The sequence below is a fragment of the Brassica napus genome, chromosome A9 (genome assembly GCF_020379485.1).
Source record: "Brassica napus cultivar Da-Ae chromosome A9, Da-Ae, whole genome shotgun sequence".
Lineage (NCBI taxonomy): Eukaryota > Viridiplantae > Streptophyta > Magnoliopsida > Brassicales > Brassicaceae > Brassica > Brassica napus.
The window spans coordinates 18,875,286-18,883,769 of NC_063442.1; the positions used below are offsets into that span (position 1 = coordinate 18,875,286).

The 8,484-nt window shown below is 32.9% G+C and overlaps 2 long non-coding RNA genes across 12 annotated transcripts; one reads left to right on the plus strand and one right to left on the minus strand.

Annotated features, from left to right (window-relative positions):
* Window positions 1-303: 303 nt before the first annotated feature.
* LOC125578347 lies at window positions 304-3,201 on the plus strand. Of its 6 annotated transcripts, XR_007316434.1 has the most exons (10): window positions 306-731; window positions 815-911; window positions 1,055-1,146; window positions 1,429-1,544; window positions 1,628-1,730; window positions 1,838-1,913; window positions 1,984-2,250; window positions 2,376-2,428; window positions 2,583-2,827; window positions 2,917-3,201. It is a non-coding gene; the product is annotated as an uncharacterized LOC125578347 (long non-coding RNA). The 6 variants fall into 6 exon arrangements; XR_007316437.1 differs by having other exon boundaries at window positions 304-731; window positions 1,838-2,250; window positions 2,583-2,845; window positions 2,894-3,201; XR_007316436.1 differs by having other exon boundaries at window positions 304-731; window positions 1,838-2,250; window positions 2,583-2,845.
* A 1,883-nt stretch (window positions 3,202-5,084) lies between these two features.
* On the minus strand, window positions 5,085-7,948 carry LOC125578348. Of its 6 annotated transcripts, XR_007316442.1 has the most exons (10): window positions 7,555-7,896; window positions 7,375-7,471; window positions 7,140-7,231; window positions 6,742-6,857; window positions 6,556-6,658; window positions 6,373-6,448; window positions 6,036-6,302; window positions 5,858-5,910; window positions 5,459-5,703; window positions 5,085-5,369 (listed from the first exon to the last, which is right to left on the minus strand). It is a non-coding gene; the product is annotated as an uncharacterized LOC125578348 (long non-coding RNA). The 6 variants fall into 6 exon arrangements; XR_007316444.1 differs by having other exon boundaries at window positions 5,085-5,392; window positions 5,441-5,703; window positions 6,036-6,448; window positions 7,555-7,948; XR_007316443.1 differs by having other exon boundaries at window positions 5,441-5,703; window positions 6,036-6,448; window positions 7,555-7,946.
* Window positions 7,949-8,484: the final 536 nt, after the last annotated feature.

Below are 8,484 nucleotides of genomic sequence, written 5' to 3' on the forward strand. Positions count from 1 at the left end.
TAAAATTTGTCTATGCATTATTAAATAGTAAAAATATTAAATTATAAAATAATATTAATATTGATTGGAAGTGACGTAATAATATTATTATTAGTGACCAATAATTTAAATCTTTTAAATTATGTATTTTAATCTTTTATGGTAATCATCCTAAATCATCCTAAATCTTTATACTAAAAGGGGGATATAATCAACATTCAGCCTATCCACGTCAGACAAAAAAATCAGCCAATCAGAGCTAGTCTTTTTACCACGTCATTTGAGCTGAGTTATTAAGGGTATTTTGTGTGGGCTTTGTTTTAACAATCTTCAGCCCAACCCCACCCTGTCGACAAACTCTTTTACGGCTCTTCACTTCGTCTTCTTCGTTCTCTGAGTTTAAGCGTTACTTTGAGCCTCTCCTGATCAGTCAATGATCAACCTTAAATTCTTCTAATTTTTTTTTTGTTCCACCTCCCCTTGATCCTGCACCTGTAGAAAGCGTTGTATCTAAACCTAAATTCACTCAAAATCAAAAACCTACTTTGAAACTACATCCATGTCCACGAAATCCACCGGAAAATCTCAGATCCCCACTGACAAGACTCAAATCGCTGTCTATTTTAATGACATCTCACAGGACCAGCTCAGTCAGAGCTTCCATTTTGGTAAGTCCATTTCGGCGAGGCAAGAAACATTGCTATATGTTGGACCTTTATTGGGTTATAGAGCTCCTCCTTATCGATGAACAGGTATGATTTTTTACCGCTAATTTACTTCCGTAATTATTCTAAACCAGCCATCAATCGTACGGTTCCATTAATTGATTAAGCAGGTTACGGTGCGAGTGTGTGTTTTGGCAGGTCGGAGTGAAATTGATCCTTGGAGATGGCCAAGGCCTGCTGTCGAGGTGTAGACGGTTTTGGTAAAAAGTATTTCTTCTTCCTAGAGGGTTTCTGGTTTTCTAAAGATCATCACTCTAATTATGTTTTTAAGTACCTTCAAAACACTTAGGTGGGATTCATGTAAACAATTTGTTTTAAGTATGGTTTTGAATACATTGCTATTGATATAGGTTAACCAAAGTTGTGAGATGTTTAAGCTGTTTGATTTCTATTGCTGTCGCACAAACCACAAAACCCAACGTGGAGTTCATATAATGACGATGTAAGTGATAATTGTTTCTTTTTAAAATTAACTGTATACTATATGCTTCATATTTTCCTATATTAACTCATGTGCAAATTGTCGTAATCAATACGAGCTTTTCTCTGATGACATTACCAGCATATAATAGGAAGAGCTCGAGTTAGTTTTCTCTTACATGGCTCTAGGGAAAATGTGTTGCAGCTTAATATTGTTGAAGAGAGCGGGTTGAGTTTGGTCATTTGACATGAACAAGAATGAAATGTGTTTGGTTTTAATGTTAAGTTATTCAATTTTTCTTAGGAGCTCAAATCTGCTGAACGCCTGAACGCATCAAAAACATTCCCGTGGGAAAAGGGGCTCAATATGATGTGCCTCATGGTCGCATTGGAGATCTATAACAAGCAGCCGAGAAAGAGGTATGAAGTCTCATTTATCCATACCTTTTGAAACCTACCTTTTATAATCAAATACAAATCTGAAAATTCTTTGTTCATTTTAGGTTCTGGATGTTGGCTCAAATGTACCCGAAGAACAATAGGAACGAAGATACGAGAGTCTGGAAAACTCCTCAAATGGAAGGACTTATCGATAGCAATTCTAGAGTAAGAAAACGAACCACCAGTTTTTAGATCTTAAAATGAACGTTTATGTTCTGGTTTTTAACTCTTGATTTAAAGAATTGTTTTCATTTCAATTCATTTGTCTTCAGATATCATCAATGATCTAGATCGAAGTGGATATGGACAGTCAAGTTCTTGCAGCCGAGGCAGTCAACTATTGCTTGAGTTATTTCTGCAAGTTACATCTGAATATTTTTGAATATTGTGCTCAAGTGGAAACTCCATTATTCCACAGGAAAGCATTGCTCAACATATATTGCAGATCTTGGAGCTCGACAACCTTGAAGAGGTATATAATTTTAAGATCACTTTACACTCGAATCAAATATATAAAATAGTGCAATCTTCCAGTTCCATTTGGAACAAAGCAAAGCATAGTTGCTTTATGTGTTAATGTCACTTTTGTGTTTATTGTATGTGATGCATAAATGAAAATTACAAGCGGAAGCAAATGATGAGGCCAAGACTTCTCCGCGCTTATCTATATCACCAAACAAAACAGGTGAGTAAATAGTCATCATCATTATAATCTTCCATCAGCACAACATCGTTCATCCTCATGGAAGACAATCTCTCGGTGGCATATGTATGATATTAATAATGTCTGCTCTTGAAACTGCAACGTAGATTCACCAATGATATGGGACCGTGGAATGGACGTGGAATGAACGAATGTTCTGGTAACTTACAGTTTAATTACAAAATGTTTTATTCCTTTCAAATTATCTTTCAATAGAGCTGCACTGAGATATATGTACACTGTAACAACGTTTACTCTGTAGAAAATGTGTATATTAATGATGAGCATATGATGATACATGTATGGTATTACAGAATTTACTCTCTGGGAGGACGAACAGAGCTTGATGTGAGCAAGACACTGGAGCTCGAGAAGTTTTTGTGGATATCTTAAGTTTCTGTTTTGCTATGCCAAAGTTCAGTGTCAACTACTTATATCTTAGTTTCGTGCTGATTTCCATCATGTTTGGATCAGTATTTTCAAGATGTTGGATTATACCTTAGTAAGTACTAAGGAAGAAGCTGTTAGAAGGGAGGATGTTATGGGAAAACATTATCAGGTTTTTACTACTTTTCAAGTAAGAGAAATTATGGTTATGGATTTTTCATTCATGTTTGATGATAAGGTCTTTGTTCTTTATCTCTGTAGATTATAAAAGCAATCAGCCCCGCCTACGGATTGACTGAGCAGATGCTTCATGAGGCCAATGAGGAGATATTTACTTTTGGTTCTTAACGGCTGGGTAGCCATATAGATTAATATAAGATTAAACTTTATTTTATTCATTCTTTTTGTACCGTGAATTCTTTGGTGTAGAGGAAATGGACATCGTAAAGTGGTGCAAGCTGTGTGTTTATTTATTGTGGTCTAATACTTTAGATGTTGCTCATACCAAAATGGTAGTCAATCTATATATTGTTTAGAAATTTTGAATATTAGTATTTTTATCACTTTAACAAATATAAATCTACATAAATCTATTTCCATAACTTCAAAGAAACGAAACGAAACAAAAGTTTATCCACATTAGATATCAAGGTATTCAGTATACTAAAATAATTTAGTCACAACAACTATACAATATTCATCAGAATTAAAGTAAGAGCTTTAATTAAACAATCATGCAATAATATTAACAAAATAGCGGTAAAGAATATGATAATTATTATTTATTTTTCATTTGATAAATGAATTAAAGATTGAAAAATTGAGTATTCACACATATTAAAAAATTCATAAAATTTTGATTATAAATATATTATTTTTGTGTTTAGCTATTTCTCATAACTTTTAGCCAATTAAAATTTGGTAAACATAATTAATGTCTTCGGAGTTTACAATGTACTATTATTACATACAGTGAAAATGTAAATATTGATTTTTTAGAAACAAATTTGTTTTTTAAAATATGGATTATTTTAAAACAGAGGGAGTAAAATTTATTGGGTTCTATATTTTTTAGTTTGTTTATATGAGATGACGAAGTTGCTGCTTTCAGACAATTATTACTCATCAACAAACGGAAACAATTTTTTTTTCTTGAAACTTTAAGAGCATTAATGTATGATATATTTAAAACTAATTACAATAGTAAAAAAATATTAGTAATTAGGCATGGGACGGAACGGCTATCTCGAGAATTTTAGAATATGCGGATCCGAATCTTTATCCGACGAATCCATGTTTTTACTATCTTTATCCCGATCCGGAGTTAAATATCTGGATATTGGATATCCTTTCAAAAAAATTCATATCTGGTAGATATTCGGATTTGGATCCTGACAGTAAATATAAATAAAAAATATTAACAAAGTTTTTAAAATAAAATTAATATTGATTGGAAGTGACGTAATAAGTACTAAGGAAGGATATCCGAATATCCTTCCTTAGTACTTATTACGTCACTTCCAATCAATATTAATTTTATTTTAAAAACTTTGTTAATATTTTTTTATTTATATTTACTGTCAGGATCCAAATCCGAATATCTACCAGATATGAATTTTTTTGAAAGGATATCCAATATCCAGATATTTAACTCCGGATCGGGATAAAGATAGTAAAAACATGGATTCGTCGGATAAAGATTCGGATCCGCATATTCTAAAATTCTCGAGATAGCCGTTCCGTCCCATGCCTAATTACTAATATTTTTTTACTATTGTAATTAGTTTTAAATATATCATACATTAATGCTCTTAAAGTTTCAAGAAAAAAAAATTGTTTCCGTTTGTTGATGAGTAATAATTGTCTGAAAGCAGCAACTTCGTCATCTCATATAAACAAACTAAAAAATATAGAACCCAATAAATTTTACTCCCTCTGTTTTAAAATAATCCATATTTTAAAAAACAAATTTGTTTCTAAAAAATCAATATTTACATTTTCACTGTATGTAATAATAGTACATTGTAAACTCCGAAGACATTAATTATGTTTACCAAATTTTAATTGGCTAAAAGTTATGAGAAATAGCTAAACACAAAAATAATATATTTATAATCAAAATTTTATGAATTTTTTAATATGTGTGAATACTCAATTTTTCAATCTTTAATTCATTTATCAAATGAAAAATAAATAATAATTATCATATTCTTTACCGCTATTTTGTTAATATTATTGCATGATTGTTTAATTAAAGCTCTTACTTTAATTCTGATGAATATTGTATAGTTGTTGTGACTAAATTATTTTAGTATACTGAATACCTTGATATCTAATGTGGATAAACTTTTGTTTCGTTTCGTTTCTTTGAAGTTATGGAAATAGATTTATGTAGATTTATATTTGTTAAAGTGATAAAAATACTAATATTCAAAATTTCTAAACAATATATAGATTGACTACCATTTTGGTATGAGCAACATCTAAAGTATTAGACCACAATAAATAAACACACAGCTTGCACCACTTTACGATGTCCATTTCCTCTACACCAAAGAATTCACGGTACAAAAAGAATGAATAAAATAAAGTTTAATCTTATATTAATCTATATGGCTACCCAGCCGTTAAGAACCAAAAGTAAATATCTCCTCATTGGCCTCATGAAGCATCTGCTCAGTCAATCCGTAGGCGGGGCTGATTGCTTTTATAATCTACAGAGATAAAGAACAAAGACCTTATCATCAAACATGAATGAAAAATCCATAACCATAATTTCTCTTACTTGAAAAGTAGTAAAAACCTGATAATGTTTTCCCATAACATCCTCCCTTCTAACAGCTTCTTCCTTAGTACTTACTAAGGTATAATCCAACATCTTGAAAATACTGATCCAAACATGATGGAAATCAGCACGAAACTAAGATATAAGTAGTTGACACTGAACTTTGGCATAGCAAAACAGAAACTTAAGATATCCACAAAAACTTCTCGAGCTCCAGTGTCTTGCTCACATCAAGCTCTGTTCGTCCTCCCAGAGAGTAAATTCTGTAATACCATACATGTATCATCATATGCTCATCATTAATATACACATTTTCTACAGAGTAAACGTTGTTACAGTGTACATATATCTCAGTGCAGCTCTATTGAAAGATAATTTGAAAGGAATAAAACATTTTGTAATTAAACTGTAAGTTACCAGAACATTCGTTCATTCCACGTCCATTCCACGGTCCCATATCATTGGTGAATCTACGTTGCAGTTTCAAGAGCAGACATTATTAATATCATACATATGCCACCGAGAGATTGTCTTCCATGAGGATGAACGATGTTGTGCTGATGGAAGATTATAATGATGATGACTATTTACTCACCTGTTTTGTTTGGTGATATAGATAAGCGCGGAGAAGTCTTGGCCTCATCATTTGCTTCCGCTTGTAATTTTCATTTATGCATCACATACAATAAACACAAAAGTGACATTAACACATAAAGCAACTATGCTTTGCTTTGTTCCAAATGGAACTGGAAGATTGCACTATTTTATATATTTGATTCGAGTGTAAAGTGATCTTAAAATTATATACCTCTTCAAGGTTGTCGAGCTCCAAGATCTGCAATATATGTTGAGCAATGCTTTCCTGTGGAATAATGGAGTTTCCACTTGAGCACAATATTCAAAAATATTCAGATGTAACTTGCAGAAATAACTCAAGCAATAGTTGACTGCCTCGGCTGCAAGAACTTGACTGTCCATATCCACTTCGATCTAGATCATTGATGATATCTGAAGACAAATGAATTGAAATGAAAACAATTCTTTAAATCAAGAGTTAAAAACCAGAACATAAACGTTCATTTTAAGATCTAAAAACTGGTGGTTCGTTTTCTTACTCTAGAATTGCTATCGATAAGTCCTTCCATTTGAGGAGTTTTCCAGACTCTCGTATCTTCGTTCCTATTGTTCTTCGGGTACATTTGAGCCAACATCCAGAACCTAAAATGAACAAAGAATTTTCAGATTTGTATTTGATTATAAAAGGTAGGTTTCAAAAGGTATGGATAAATGAGACTTCATACCTCTTTCTCGGCTGCTTGTTATAGATCTCCAATGCGACCATGAGGCACATCATATTGAGCCCCTTTTCCCACGGGAATGTTTTTGATGCGTTCAGGCGTTCAGCAGATTTGAGCTCCTAAGAAAAATTGAATAACTTAACATTAAAACCAAACACATTTCATTCTTGTTCATGTCAAATGACCAAACTCAACCCGCTCTCTTCAACAATATTAAGCTGCAACACATTTTCCCTAGAGCCATGTAAGAGAAAACTAACTCGAGCTCTTCCTATTATATGCTGGTAATGTCATCAGAGAAAAGCTCGTATTGATTACGACAATTTGCACATGAGTTAATATAGGAAAATATGAAGCATATAGTATACAGTTAATTTTAAAAAGAAACAATTATCACTTACATCGTCATTATATGAACTCCACGTTGGGTTTTGTGGTTTGTGCGACAGCAATAGAAATCAAACAGCTTAAACATCTCACAACTTTGGTTAACCTATATCAATAGCAATGTATTCAAAACCATACTTAAAACAAATTGTTTACATGAATCCCACCTAAGTGTTTTGAAGGTACTTAAAAACATAATTAGAGTGATGATCTTTAGAAAACCAGAAACCCTCTAGGAAGAAGAAATACTTTTTACCAAAACCGTCTACACCTCGACAGCAGGCCTTGGCCATCTCCAAGGATCAATTTCACTCCGACCTGCCAAAACACACACTCGCACCGTAACCTGCTTAATCAATTAATGGAACCGTACGATTGATGGCTGGTTTAGAATAATTACGGAAGTAAATTAGCGGTAAAAAATCATACCTGTTCATCGATAAGGAGGAGCTCTATAACCCAATAAAGGTCCAACATATAGCAATGTTTCTTGCCTCGCCGAAATGGACTTACCAAAATGGAAGCTCTGACTGAGCTGGTCCTGTGAGATGTCATTAAAATAGACAGCGATTTGAGTCTTGTCAGTGGGGATCTGAGATTTTCCGGTGGATTTCGTGGACATGGATGTAGTTTCAAAGTAGGTTTTTGATTTTGAGTGAATTTAGGTTTAGATACAACGCTTTCTACAGGTGCAGGATCAAGGGGAGGTGGAACAAAAAAAAATTAGAAGAATTTAAGGTTGATCATTGACTGATCAGGAGAGGCTCAAAGTAACGCTTAAACTCAGAGAACGAAGAAGACGAAGTGAAGAGCCGTAAAAGAGTTTGTCGACAGGGTGGGGTTGGGCTGAAGATTGTTAAAACAAAGCCCACACAAAATACCCTTAATAACTCAGCTCAAATGACGTGGTAAAAAGACTAACTCTGATTGGCTGATTTTTTTGTCTGACGTGGATAGGCTGAATGTTGATTATATCCCCCTTTTAGTATTGTATTATGTTTTAATTGTATTGATTTTTCAATTGATATTAGAATATATGTTAGATATGAATCTCCATTGATATTTAAGGATCTAGATTCATCTCCCAAGATTATAAGTACGATTCGATCTACATGCTAAAAATTGAATTAGTATTTCCAAGGTAAGAAAGAAAATTGTGCTAGATGTTAAATTTATTTGTCCATTTAAAAGCTTATCCATTATAATGAGAATTGTGTATTTCAAGAGGTTAAGCATGACATAAGCTCAAAGACAATGCCTCAACTTGCTGATTCTATACATGCTGCAGTTACCCGCATCGCCTAATCTAGTGATTCTGTTCTTTGTTGTTTCATAAGAAATTGGGTTAAAACATATTTC